Genomic DNA, 13,126 nt, shown 5'->3' with positions numbered 1-13,126 from the left:
TTCACTTTTTAAGGAATAAGTTATATAGCAACCTTAGTGTCAGTCAATAAATGAATGGCTAAAGAGACGGGGTGAGAGGAGGGAGAATTAGAAGAAGACAGTCAAAAGATACAAACTTCCAATCATAAGATAAGTACTAGAGATATGATGTATAATACAACATGATAAATATAATTAACATGGCTGCATGTTATGTAGGAAAGGTGTTAAGCCTAAGAGTTCCTATCACAAGGTGAAAATATTTTTTCTATTTTTCAAATTTTGTATCGATGTGAGATGACAGACGCTCACTAGCCTCTCTGCAGTCATCAGTTCATGATGTATGTAAGTCAAATCATGATGCTCTACACCTTAAACTCCTACAATGCTGTATGTCAATATATTTCAGTAAAACTGGAGGAAAAAACAATTAGTATAGCTTTGGATGAATTTTTGAAGTCAATTCCTGGCTCAGTACATTTTATAATCTTTCCATTGGTCACTACACAGTGGTGCAGTGTATAAACATAAGAGCTTTGGATCTTTTACCAAACCAGAAGACTTTATGAATTCAGAATGACATTGTTACATGCTGAAGTGATCAGAAATAAATAGGATGAGATCCAAAAGAGATGTCTGCTGGGTCATTTACAGAACATGCATATTGTATCTCATCCTCTGTAAATACATGCATTAACTACACTAGGCAATACAGAGAGGGAGTGCAGGTGTGTCTAAAATGGATCTAGGAGTTAGCAGACCAGGAACTGAATGAACATGAATTAAAAAGCTGTGTATAAAATCAAGTACATTATGGAAACCTACATTGACTAATAAAAACATGAGATGAATTCCTTCCCATTCCATTGGCCATGTTCCGTCTGTAAAGAATATCACCTATAGTTTTTGATCCAAAGTTTAAAAAGAAAGGCTTAAAGGAAAACATCATATGTCACAGTACCTTTTCAGAAACAAGATCACATAGCCCAAAGAGGACACAATTGAAAAGCTTAGAAGTCTTAGGGTACATGAAAAGTAACTGAGGTCTCCATGTCTACCGAAGGAAATGCCTCCAAAACAGTATGAGTCAGTAATGTGACCTTCATGCCAGCTCCCTCTCTTCCACCACTGCTTCCAATGACACACATTGTTACAGCCACATTTTTATTTAGAACATGTTCCTCAGTGAAAAGATGTGTGGAAAGATGTCAAAGACAATAAGAAGGAATGAAAGTGAGGAGGGAAGGGCAGAGAGAGAGGTATGGGGGAAGGTAAGAAAAAAAGGAGAGAAAGAGGAGGAACAAGCTTAGAAAGATCTTCAGTAGGAAGACAGGTGCCCCTCTACAAAGACACAGAAAAAGTAGACCTGTGTTTGAATCCTTGCCAGTCCTGTCTCTTACTATGCCTCAGTTTCTCATCTATAAATTAAGGAGTAAATGTAATCCGATATTTAAAAATTCAGGGAGAAAGTGATAGCAATTAAACAAAGAGATGCTGTATTTGTAAAATGCTGTAGAAAAAAGGAAAAACAAGTAAGATAGATAAATATTTATATACATACATATGTACATACAACAGGTAAGCAATACAAGAAAATATTAGAAAGAAAAGATTCAAAGCAGACTGAAAGTGCACATTGGATGCCAAGGGGAAAAACTGCTAAGTAACAACCAACATGAAGCTGCTGCTGCTGCTAAGTCGCTTCAGTCGTGTCCCACTCTGTGTGACCCCATAGACGGCAGCCCACCAGGCTCCCCCGTCCCTGGGATTCTCCAGGCAAGAACACTGGAGTGGGTTGCCATTTCCTCCTCCAATGCATGAAAGTGAAAAGTGAAAGTGAAGTCACTCAGTCGTGTCCGACTCTTCGAGACCCCATGGACTGCAGCCCATCAGGCTCCTCCATCCATGGGATTTTCCAGACAAGAGTACTGGTGGACTTCAAATAATAAAGAAAATTCCTTGGGCATCCAGATAAGATAAAGAGATGACTTTATCTTGAAAGAAAAGACATGAGCTAACCTTGGTTTCTCCCCCAGAAACATTCAATATTAAGACATGGTAGAAGACCTCAGGCAAGGTAAACCAAGAGATGATGAGAAAACAGAAAAAAAACCTTCAGCAAAATGCCTAGTACTGAGCACCGACTACATTTAATGAAGGAATGAGGATTAAAGCCACCATGGGAACTGTGGTTATAGAATAGAACAAAAATGGTGTTGAAATGAGGTAGCCCACAAAACTCGGGGCATGCAGAAAGAGAAGTCAAGAAGCATGGAATGCACTGCTTGACTCATCTTTTATTGCCAGGATAAAAACATAAAATTCAAATCTGGTAAAGGAAAGGAAATGTAAGTGAAGTAAAAATATAAAAGGAAATAGAATAACTAAAAATATATGGTATAATCAACTAAAACTAGATGGTAGAAGGAAGGAATGGAATGTAGAAATAAGTAGAATTATACTCATTTCTTCATGAGTCTTAGGAGGCATAGATAGAAACTGGTTAACAGATTATAATTAACTATGAAGCTATTGTTGTAAAGGTTATCACTAAAACAGTTATGGCATGATGGGCAAGAACTTTCCAAATAACAGGAGAAAAACATACAATTAAACTGAGACCATATAATAAAAAGTGAAGTAATAAAGCAAAGAATATCATAAAGTATAATTATAGAATTAAGGCTGAACATATCTATCATAAAGAAACATTTGTGCATTATATTCCAAAATCAAAACAAAAAGACCCTAAACTGGTTCTCAAAGGAAAAAAAAAAAATTGTATGCTCTATGTCAGAAACACCTAAAATAAAATGAGTCAGAAAATTTGAAAATAAAAGTTTGGGTAAAGGCATGCCAGGCAAGTACCAACAAAAAACCAGAAATCTTAATCTTAGTATCAAGCACATTGAATTCAAAGCAAAGAGTATCCAATAAGAAGTTTTGGTTTAGATGCTAAGTCATGTCCGACTTTGCGACCCCATGGACTGTAGCCTGTCAGGCTCTTCTGTCCATGGGATTCTCCACGCAGGAATACTGGAGTGGGTTGCCATTTGCTTCTCCAGAGGCTCTTCCTGACCTAGGGATCAAACCCAGGTCTCCTGCATTGGAGGCAGTTTCTTTACCAACTTAGCTACAAGGGAAGAGGCTACTTTAAACCTGCAGAGAGTATAATCCACAATAAGCATTTATAGATATGCCAGCATCATTTACATAACAAAAATTATCTGAAGCACAGAAGAAATACAGATGACAATTTATTCCTGCTGAAGAATGATCACATGAACAAGAAATAATAAGACACAAAACTGTTCTAATTGATATATAAATGGAATTCCATATCTTAGAACAGAGAATACAGCTTCTTTACAAATACTCCATTTTGAGTATTTATTAGGTCAAAAATAAAGCCTCAATCAATTACAAAAGTTAACATGAGATAAAAATAATTTATGTTCACAGTAAAATAATAATCTATAACAAAACCAGAAGATCAACCATCTGAAAAACTTTTTAAATTTTTAAAATTAAAAAAAATTTTCAGATCCTACCATCTGAAAAATTTTTAATTCTCCAAGATAAACTTTGTGTCAAAAATGAAATCAAAACCAAGAATATAGAATATGCAGAATATAATAAAATGGCCAAGAATACAGAATATGCAGAATATAATAAAACAGAATGCTCTTTACTGAAATCTCTGGGATGTGCTCAAAGGAAAATTCACAGTCTAAACTACATATATATATATATATGTATATAGACTCTGATGCTGGGAGGGATTGGGGGCAGGAGGAGAAGGGGACAACAGAGGATGAGATGGCTGCATGGCATCACTGACTCGATGGACGTGAGTCTAAGTGAACTCTGGGAGTTGGTGATGGACAGGGAGGCATGGCGTACTGTGATTCATGGGGTCGCAAAGAGTCGGACACAACTGAGTGACTGAACTGAACTGAATTGATATATATATATATATATATATATATATATATATATATAAAGTCTTCCTTTTAAGTTAAGAACTCTAAGGCCAATAAATAAGGTAAACCTTTGACTAACCAAAATAAAGAAAAAGAAACAGAAGTGAGACTATAGAAATAACCACAAATTGTTCATAGAATATGTGCATCATAAAAACTACTTGGCTGAAAAATATTATAATAAATGTAACATCCTAAATGAATAGATGATTTTTGTACATTACCAATTACCACAAATGAAACTGTAGTACATTTTTAAAAGAATAAACCCTCCCAAAATGCACCAGACTTAATCAATTTCACACTTGTGAATTCTACAAATCCTTGAAGTATCAGATTTCACCGCTACTTACAATGCACATGGAAAAGGAAGAGAAGTTTTCGACTCTTTTGACAAAACCAGCATAAAATCAACACCAACATCTGCAGATGGCACATCCACGGGAAACAAAACTACAGACAAATTTCACTTATGTTCTCAATGCAAAAGTCCTAAATTAATGTAAGCCAAATTATGCAGCTCACTGGGGCCCACAAGAGGCGTTCAATAACTGTTCAATATTAGGGGCTTCCCTGGCAGTCCAGCGTTAGGACCTGCACTTCCACTGCAGGGGGAATGGGTTTGATCCCTGGCTAGGGAACTAAGATACTGCAGGTCACGTGGTATGGCCAAAAAATAGTAAATAAATAAAAACTAGGACCTGCAGTATAGCACAGGCAACTCTACTCCATACTCTACAAGGACCTATAAGGGAAAAGAATCTAAAAATAAAGAGTGTTTATATGTATAATTGACTCATTTTGATGTATACCTGAAACTAATATAATGTTGTAAATCAACCATACACGCATGTGCAGTCGCTCAGTCGTGGCCAACTCTTTGCAACCCCTGTAGCCCGCCAGGCTCCTCTGTACCTGGGATTTTCCAGGCAAGACATACTGGAGTGGGTTGCCGTTTCCTATTCCAGGGGCTCATCCAAACCCAGGCATTGAATCCATATCTACTGCCTTGGCAGGCAGATTCTTTGAATCCATATCTACTGCCTTGGCAGGCAGATTCTTTATCACTAAGCCATAGCAGCAATGGCACCCCACTCCAGTACTTTTGCCTAGAAAATCCCATGGACGGAGGAGCCTGGTGGGCTGCAGTCCATGGGGTCGCTAGAGTCAGACACGACTGAGCGACTTCACTTTCACTTTTCACTTTCATGCATTGGAGAAGGAAATGGCAACCCACTCCAGTGTTCTTGCCTGGAGAATCCCAGGGACGGGAAACCTGGTGGGCTGCCATCTATGGGGTCGCACAGAGTTGGACACGACTGAAGCGACGCAGCGGCGGCAGCAGCGAGCCATCTGGGAAGCCCATAAATCAACTATAATCCAATAAAAATTTGGACTGTTTAACATTAGAGAATAATGTTGACATAACTTTTCGTTGTAATAATAAGTAAAAAGAGAAATGTTATGTTTTTCATTAAAAATTAATTGGACAAAATTTGATAAAATTTAAAATTTATTCACTTGATTTTTTAAAAACTCAATAAAATAGAAGAACATGGTGACTTCAGTAACATCATAATAACAACTAATATTTATAAAGTGTTTACTACGTGGTGTTTTAGGTGGATGTGTGCTTATTCAAACTCTTCCTTTTTTCTTTTCTGAAAGTAAGGCAAGGGCAGTGGGAACAGAGGAAGCAGGGAGGCAGGGCCCACCTGGTTAAGACCCTTGATTTAGTCTGAAAGTTGCAGGAATCATCTGGTTGCCAAACCAGAAGAAGACACATCTAAAGCCTACCTCCGAGAGTCCGTTGGACCCTCTAGACAGGGACTGTGCAGCAAGTGCTCTGCTTTACCCAACAGCCGATGCATATCTCATCAGATGGAACATGCAAATATTTATTGAGTGCCTGCAGGCTGCCGGATACGGTTCTAGGTGCTGGAGATTTACCAGGAGAATAAACTGTCTTAATCTGTCTCGTATTCTGGTCCTAAATCTAAATACAGGAAGCACTTAATAGTGAGAAGCCTCTTTATTATTAGCAAACACTCCCCAAACCTCAGGCACTGGATTAAATGAATACAAAACTGTGGTCCTTCTCAAGGCGCCCATGAGATGTGCAGGCCAAGTGTCACCAGGAACCATGACTACCCTGTCATATCCTATTGGCAAAATAAAAGAAAGGGGTGTCTTTGGAAATTCAGAAACAGAAATAGGAAAGAAACACACCCATCAGAAGTTAAACGGTGGCCTAGGACACCGTCATCTGCACATCAGGATCACTTTAATATTTTGAAGGAAAAGGACATTTTTTAAAAACCAATAAAATTTTCCTTCCATTCATCTTGAAAATGTGGATTGAAGCTCAAGAGCCAAGAAGCACATGAGAACAATATACTGTGATCCTGAGCAAGTAAGAGTGGTGTTGCCTACAAACCCTCTGCCTTGTCAAGGGTACTTTCCAGGATCTGGGCACTTTATGGTCATTACCTCGCAGTACAGGAAGCCCCTGAAGGCCCTCCGCTATCAGGATGTTGCTGGATTTTTAAGAAACTTCTTTCCCTTTTTCCTGGCAAATCACTTTTAACACAGAGATTTTTAAAAGGCAAGTCAGAGCCTCCCCGTGGTTTCCACATGAGTCACTGCCAGAAATTTAGGAGCCCAGTCTTGTGACCATTTTTCAAAGGAAAAAACAGCAGATTCTATCTTATTCACAGAGTATCAACTCAGGCCAACATGACTAAAACCCTCACTGAAGAGTTGGCATTGCGGTTTCCAAAACCAAAACAGTTCCCGACAAGTAGTTAAAATGAAGGGGAAACTATTAAATGGTGTTCTGTTTGACAAAGGCAAGTCAGTTCTGAGGTGAGATGTTTAAGAGGCAACAGCATCCAAGAACCTGACAACCAGAACACAGTCTTCCGGGCGGATCTGGTACCTTCATCATCTCTTCTGCTCACACACACTTTCCTCGTTAAAATAACAACAGGAAGAGTAATTCCGCTCCAGGACCACTGGGACAGACTTCAAATATTCCTCTTCTGAGTCCAACAGTGTCTTCTGCCAAGTGGATGGCTCTTAAGGCAACCAGATTAAAAATATATATACCCTAGAGGAAGTACGGTAAAACGCAGCCTAGCTTTGCCCTGAGGATTCAAACTGCCGACAAGTTCCGGAAGCCGCCATGTTGGTGGCGCACAGGATGCTGTGCCCTCTGGTGGACCAGGTGGCGGTCATCACACCACAGCTTCCATTACCCCTGCCTTCCTCTCCTCTGTTAGTCCGCTCAGAGGGAAAGCCCTGTTTGTACTCTGTGCATTTTACCTTCTTTCAAAAATACTTAAAAATGTTCATTTTTAATTTTTTTAAAAATTTTAAATTGTGGCATCATTACTTCACAATGTTGTGTTAGTTTCTGCTGTTCAACAACATGAATCGCCTCCCTCCTGCTCCACCATTCCACCGCTCCCTGTGCTATACAGCAGCTTGCCACTAACCAGCTATTTTACACATGGTAGTATACATATCAGTGCTACCTTCCCAATTCGTCCCCCTCTCCCATTCGCCTCCCATTCCCCTACCATGTCCGTCCTAACAGAACACCAAATATCATATATATTAACACACATATGATGGAATCTAGAAAAATGGTACAGATGAATCTATTTGCAGGGCAGGCATAGGGACGCAGGCGTATCATTCTGATGTATAAATGCAAATCGTATCAGACCTTAAAAGAGACAAACCCCCCTAAGCCCATATCTCCTCCCTCTGCTTTCTCTGTTTCTCAGTTTCACCTGTCCTTGGCTCACCACTCTATTTGAAGCTCTTCTAGCTGATAGCTTTGTTCCATTCTGATTTCTGGGGCTTCCCAGGTGGGTGGCTCAGACTGGGGAAGAATCTGCCTGCCAAGTAGGAGACCCGAGTTCGATTCCTGGGTTGGAAAGAGCCACTGGAGAAAGAAATGGTGACCCACTCAGGTATTCTTGCCTGGGAAATTCCATGGACAGAGGAGCCTGAGTCACAAAAGAATGGGACACAATGTAGCGACTCAACAGGAGCAGCATCCTATTTCTAAGGCAGCACAGGGAGGTGGGGAGTAAGAGAGCGCTGTGAACTTGCTGGAGCTGGGGAGGTAGACAGGGGGCTGGCGAGGACAGTTGGTGGGACACACTGCTCCTCTTGTGGAGTCATTCCCTGTCCCCCTAACACCCTGATGCCAGGTCTCCTGGGCCCCCCTGGCCAGTCTGCTCTTCCTCGCTGACTCCCCAGAGGGGGTCACTGTGCCACTGAATGTGGACCTTCTCCCTTTCTGAGGTGAGCCTGTCTTGGAGCTAACCTGAACATCACTCAACAAGAATGTGTTCAAGAAAAAGAACTGTCCTAAGTAAGAGCCAAGCCTCAGGAAATGTTGCAAGAAAAAGGGGATTTTTCCTCTAACCCTAATCCACCCTTTTTGCCTAAACCAGGGTGACTAGAGCAAGGTCAGAGAGAGGGAGGCAGGCATTGCAGAGAATCTTGCCTGAGTCTAGTGCAGTGTGGGCACGGAGTAGGAGGTGTAGTCATAATCAAGCCTGAGTCTGGGTGTCTGCGTGTGTGAGTGTGCATGTGCGTGTGTGTGTGTGTTAGTCGCTCAGTCATGTATGACTCTTTGCGACCCCATGGACTGTAGCCTGCCAGGTTCCTCTGGGTGACACCTCCCAAAACAGAAACTTTCCCTAGACATCCTGATAGTAAAATCTCCTCCAGCACTGGCAGGACTTCAGAATTTTCTGATTTAAATAGACTGCAGCGGACTCCAGTGTAGAGAGCAGCTGTATGGAGACCCAGGTGTACAACTCACTCTCATTCAGTCAAGGTTGCTCACTTATGTTCACTGAAGCCAATCAACTGAAATTAATAGAAATTCCTGCTTATCTCTGAGCAGGTGAGCCAGAATAAGTTGGTTAATCTCCTCAAGCCTCGAAAGACCCATCTGTAAAATGGGACTGAGAAAAAAATTAACATCATATATTTTCATATGGGATTATTCAGTGAATGAATGTAAAGCACTTTATGCATGGAAAAACAAGAAGAAAATGTTAATTTACTGTTTTTCAGAGAAACTCAGAATTAACGCTGTAAAATGAGTTTAGTAAAGAAAAAAGTCAAGAATGCGTTCTTGAAAGAAAGATAGCACTAAGTCATGTCTGACTCTTGGGATCCCGTGAACTGTAGCCTGCCAGGCTCTTCTGTCCATGGGATTCTCCAGGCAAGAATACTGGAATAGGTTGTCATTTCTTTCTCTAGAGGAACTTTCTGACCCAGGAATTGAACCCAGGTCTCACCCGCATTGCAGGCAGATGCCTTACCGACTACAAGGGAAGCCCATAGCTGCATTCTTGAATACTCTTTAAATATTCACTGAGATGACTTGTGCCCTTTAAAATAAAACTTATCAAATTGCTCCGAGTTGCCTAGACCATACATGCTCTCCCAGTGCGTTATCGTCTCCATCACCTGCCATCATCAGCAGGTCCTCTACATAATGGAACACTTCCTAACAGCATCACTTACAGTCCTATTCCCTCTCTTTGTTCGCCAGCACTAACTATTAAATGTGTGCTCACTGACCTTCTCCTCTCTATCCCCTAACCTTACTTGTTTTTCCACCAGCCCATATGATTGATTCAGGGGTTTTCACTTTTAGTTAAAGCATGCAGCCCACTGATTCTTAATCAAAGCAACATATTGCAATCTGTTTATCAAGCCCACAGAGGAATGCTCAAATATGAGTCATGTGACTCCACATCCCTTGAAATTATATATAATTTAATAACAAAGTGAGAAATTCACAGTGCCAAAGTGAGTATATCACCATACAATGCCAAAATCTGTAATTAAAAAACAATTTGGTTTGTTATCTGAATTTTTAGGCTATTAGGCAAACATTTAAATTAAGTGGAAACAGGAGGATAGCTGACTAAAATTTTCAATCTTAATCTGGATTTTAAATGCCATGTACACACAACAGAAAAAAAAAAGGGCAAAGTTAAGAATGACAGCTGACAGAAATGACAAAAGAGAATACATGGAGCTTACAGGCAAATCACAAGAGAAAATTCCACCCCAGCGTTCACAGCAGCACTATTTACAATAGCCAGGACATGGAAGCAACCTAGGTGTCCATCAACAGAGGAATGAATAAAGACGATGTGGTACATATAAACACAGTGGAAAATTGGCCATAAAGAAGAATGAAACAATGTCATTTGCAGCAACATGGATGGACCTAGAGATTATTATACTAAATGAAGTCAGACAGAGAAAGACAGATATTACATGATATTGCTTATACGTGGAATCTTTTTAAAAATTATATGAATGAACTTATTTAAAAAACAGAAATAGACTCACAGACATAGAAAATAAGCATATGGTTACCAGAGACAGAAAGAGGAGAGGGATGAATTAGGTGTTTGGAATTAAAATATATACATTATTATATATAAAGTAGACAATCAATGGGGACTTGCTGTGTACCACAGGCAGCTAAACTCAGTGTCTTTTAATAACCTATAATGGAAAAGAATCTAAACAAAAATACGTTAAGCCCTCAGTTGTGTCCAACTCTTTGTGACCCCATGGACTGTAGCCCACCAGGCTCCTCTGTCCATGGGATTCTCCAGGCAAGAATACTGGAGTGGGTTGCCATTTCTTTTTCCAGGTATATATATGTATAACTAAGTCTCTTTGCTATACACCTGAAACTAACATTGTAAATCAACTGTATTTCAGTAATGTTTTTTTTTAAAACTTCCCATTAGATAAGGATAAGAATTGGGACTCACTGCAACAGTTTAGGGTAATAGAAAAGAGTTCAACACATTTGTTTAATAAAGTCAAAGATCTTCTACCCTTTGAGTACTGGACATGTTAGTCTCTCAGTCTTATCTGACTCTTTTGTGATCTCATGGACTGTAGCCCGCCAGGTTCCTCTGTCCATGGAATTCTTCAGACAAGAATATTGGAGTGGGTGGCCATTCCCTTCTCCAGGGGATCTTCCTGACCCAGGGATCAAACATGAGTCTCCTGCATTGCAAGCAGATTCTTTACCATCTGAAACACCAAGGAAGCCTGTGCTTACTAACTTGTTTTCAAAAGAGTAAATTATGAAATTACGGGAGGAAGTGGGAAGAGGAACATTACAGTAGAGAAACCTGATGAATGTTATCTCAAACTGTGTGATCTAGGTTAACATCAGTGGTTACAATTCCTAGTGGTAGCAGGCATCCTTAATACAATGTGTTAAGAATGACACTTCACCTCTCCCTGAAAACCATAATCCTAATCCCAGTCTACCTAAGAGAGAAAAACATCAGAAAACCCACACTGAGGAACATTCTAGAAGACACCTGAGCAATTCTCCTCAAATTTGTCAAAGTCATCAAAAACAAAGAAGTTTCGGAAATGTCACAGCCCGGAGGAGCCTAAGGAGACACAACAACTGAACATCATGTGCTGCCCTGGAGAGGATTCTGAGCCAGACAAAATTTATTGGGGGTGGGGAGAATAGCAAAATTTTAATGAAGCTTGGTCAATCATAATGTGCCAGTATTTCTTCCTTAGCTGTGACAAGGGCACCATCAAATCCGATCAGATCAGTCGCTCAGTCGTGTCCGACTCTTTGCGACCCCATGAATTGCAGCACGCCAGGCCTCCCTGTCCATCACCAACTCCCAGAGTTCACTCAGACTCACGTCCATCGAGTCAGTGATGCCATCCAGCCATCTCATCCTCTGTCGCCCCCTTTTCCTCCTGCCCCCAATCCCTCCCAGTATCAGAGTCTTTTCTAATGAGTCAACTCTTCGCATGAGGTGGCCAAAGTACTGGAGTTTCAGCTTTAGCATCATTCCTTCCAAAGAAATCCCAGGGCTGATCTCCTTCAGAATGGACTGGTTGGATCTCCTTGCTGTCCAAGGGACTCTCAAGAGTCTTCTCCAACACCACAGTTCAAAAGCATCAATTCTTCAGCGCTCAGCCTTCTTCACATTCCAACTCTCACATCCATACATGACCACAGGAAAAACCATAGCCTTGACTAGACGAACCTTTGTTGGCAAAGTAATGTCTCTGCTTTTGGATATGCTATCTAGGTTGGTCATAACTTTCCTTCCAAGGAGTAAGCGTCTTTTAATTTCATGGCTGCAGTCACCATCTGTAGTGATTTTGGAGCCCAAAAAGATAAAGTCTGACACTGTTTCCACTGTTTCCCCATCTATTTCCCACAAAGTGGTGGGACCAGATGCCATGATCTTCGTTTTCTGAATGTTGAGCTTTAAGCCAACTTTTTCACTCTCCACTTTCACCTTCATCAAGAGGCTTTTGAGTTCCTCTTCACTTTCTGCCATAATGGTGGTGTCATCTGCATATCTGAGGTTATTGATATTTCTCCCGGCAATCTTGATTCCAGCTTGTGTTTCTTCCAGCCCAGGGTTTCTCATGATGTACTCTGCATATAAGTTAAATAAGCAGGGTGACAATATATAGCCTTGATGTACTCCCTTTCCTATTTGGAACCAGTCTGTTGTTTCATGTCCAGTTCTAACTGTTGCTTCCTGACCTGCATACAAATTTCTCAAGAGGCAGATCAGGTGGTCTGGTATTCCCATCTCTTTCAGAATTTTCCACAGTTTACTGTGATCCACACAGTCAAAGGCTTTGGCGTAGTCAATAAAGCAGAAATCGATGTTTTTCTGGAACTCTCTTGCTTTTTCTATGATCCAGCGGATGTTGGCAATTTGATCTCTGGTTCCTCTGCCTTTTCTAAAACCAGCTTAAACATCAGGAATTTTACGGTTCACATATTGCTGAAGCCTAACTTGGAGAATTTTGAGCATTACCTTACTAGCGTGTGAGATGAGTGCAATTGTGTGGTAGTTTGAGCATTCTTTGGCATTGCCTTTCTTTGGGATTGGAATGAAAACTGACCTTTTCCAGTCCTGTGGCCACTGCTGAGTTTTCCAAATTTGCTGGCATATTGAGTGCAGCACTTTCACAGCATCATCTTTCAGGATTTGGAATAGCTCAACTGGAATTCCATCAGCTCCACTAGCTTTGTTCGTAGTGATGCTTTCTAAGGCCCACTTGACTTCACATTCCAGGATGTCTGGCTCTAGGTCCAC

The 13,126-nt window shown here is 40.6% G+C and overlaps 1 protein-coding gene across 1 annotated transcript in view; it reads right to left on the bottom strand.

The window, feature by feature from the left end:
- MARCH11 (membrane associated ring-CH-type finger 11) overlaps positions 1-13,126 on the bottom strand; it is a 118,188-nt gene that overhangs the window by 73,736 nt on the left and 31,326 nt on the right. The window lies entirely within an intron of this gene.

Source organism: Bos indicus x Bos taurus, chromosome 20 (assembly GCF_003369695.1).
Source record: "Bos indicus x Bos taurus breed Angus x Brahman F1 hybrid chromosome 20, Bos_hybrid_MaternalHap_v2.0, whole genome shotgun sequence".
In the NCBI taxonomy this organism is placed as follows: Eukaryota; Metazoa; Chordata; class Mammalia; order Artiodactyla; family Bovidae; genus Bos; species Bos indicus x Bos taurus.
This window is presented reverse-complemented; position numbering and strand designations above follow the sequence as displayed.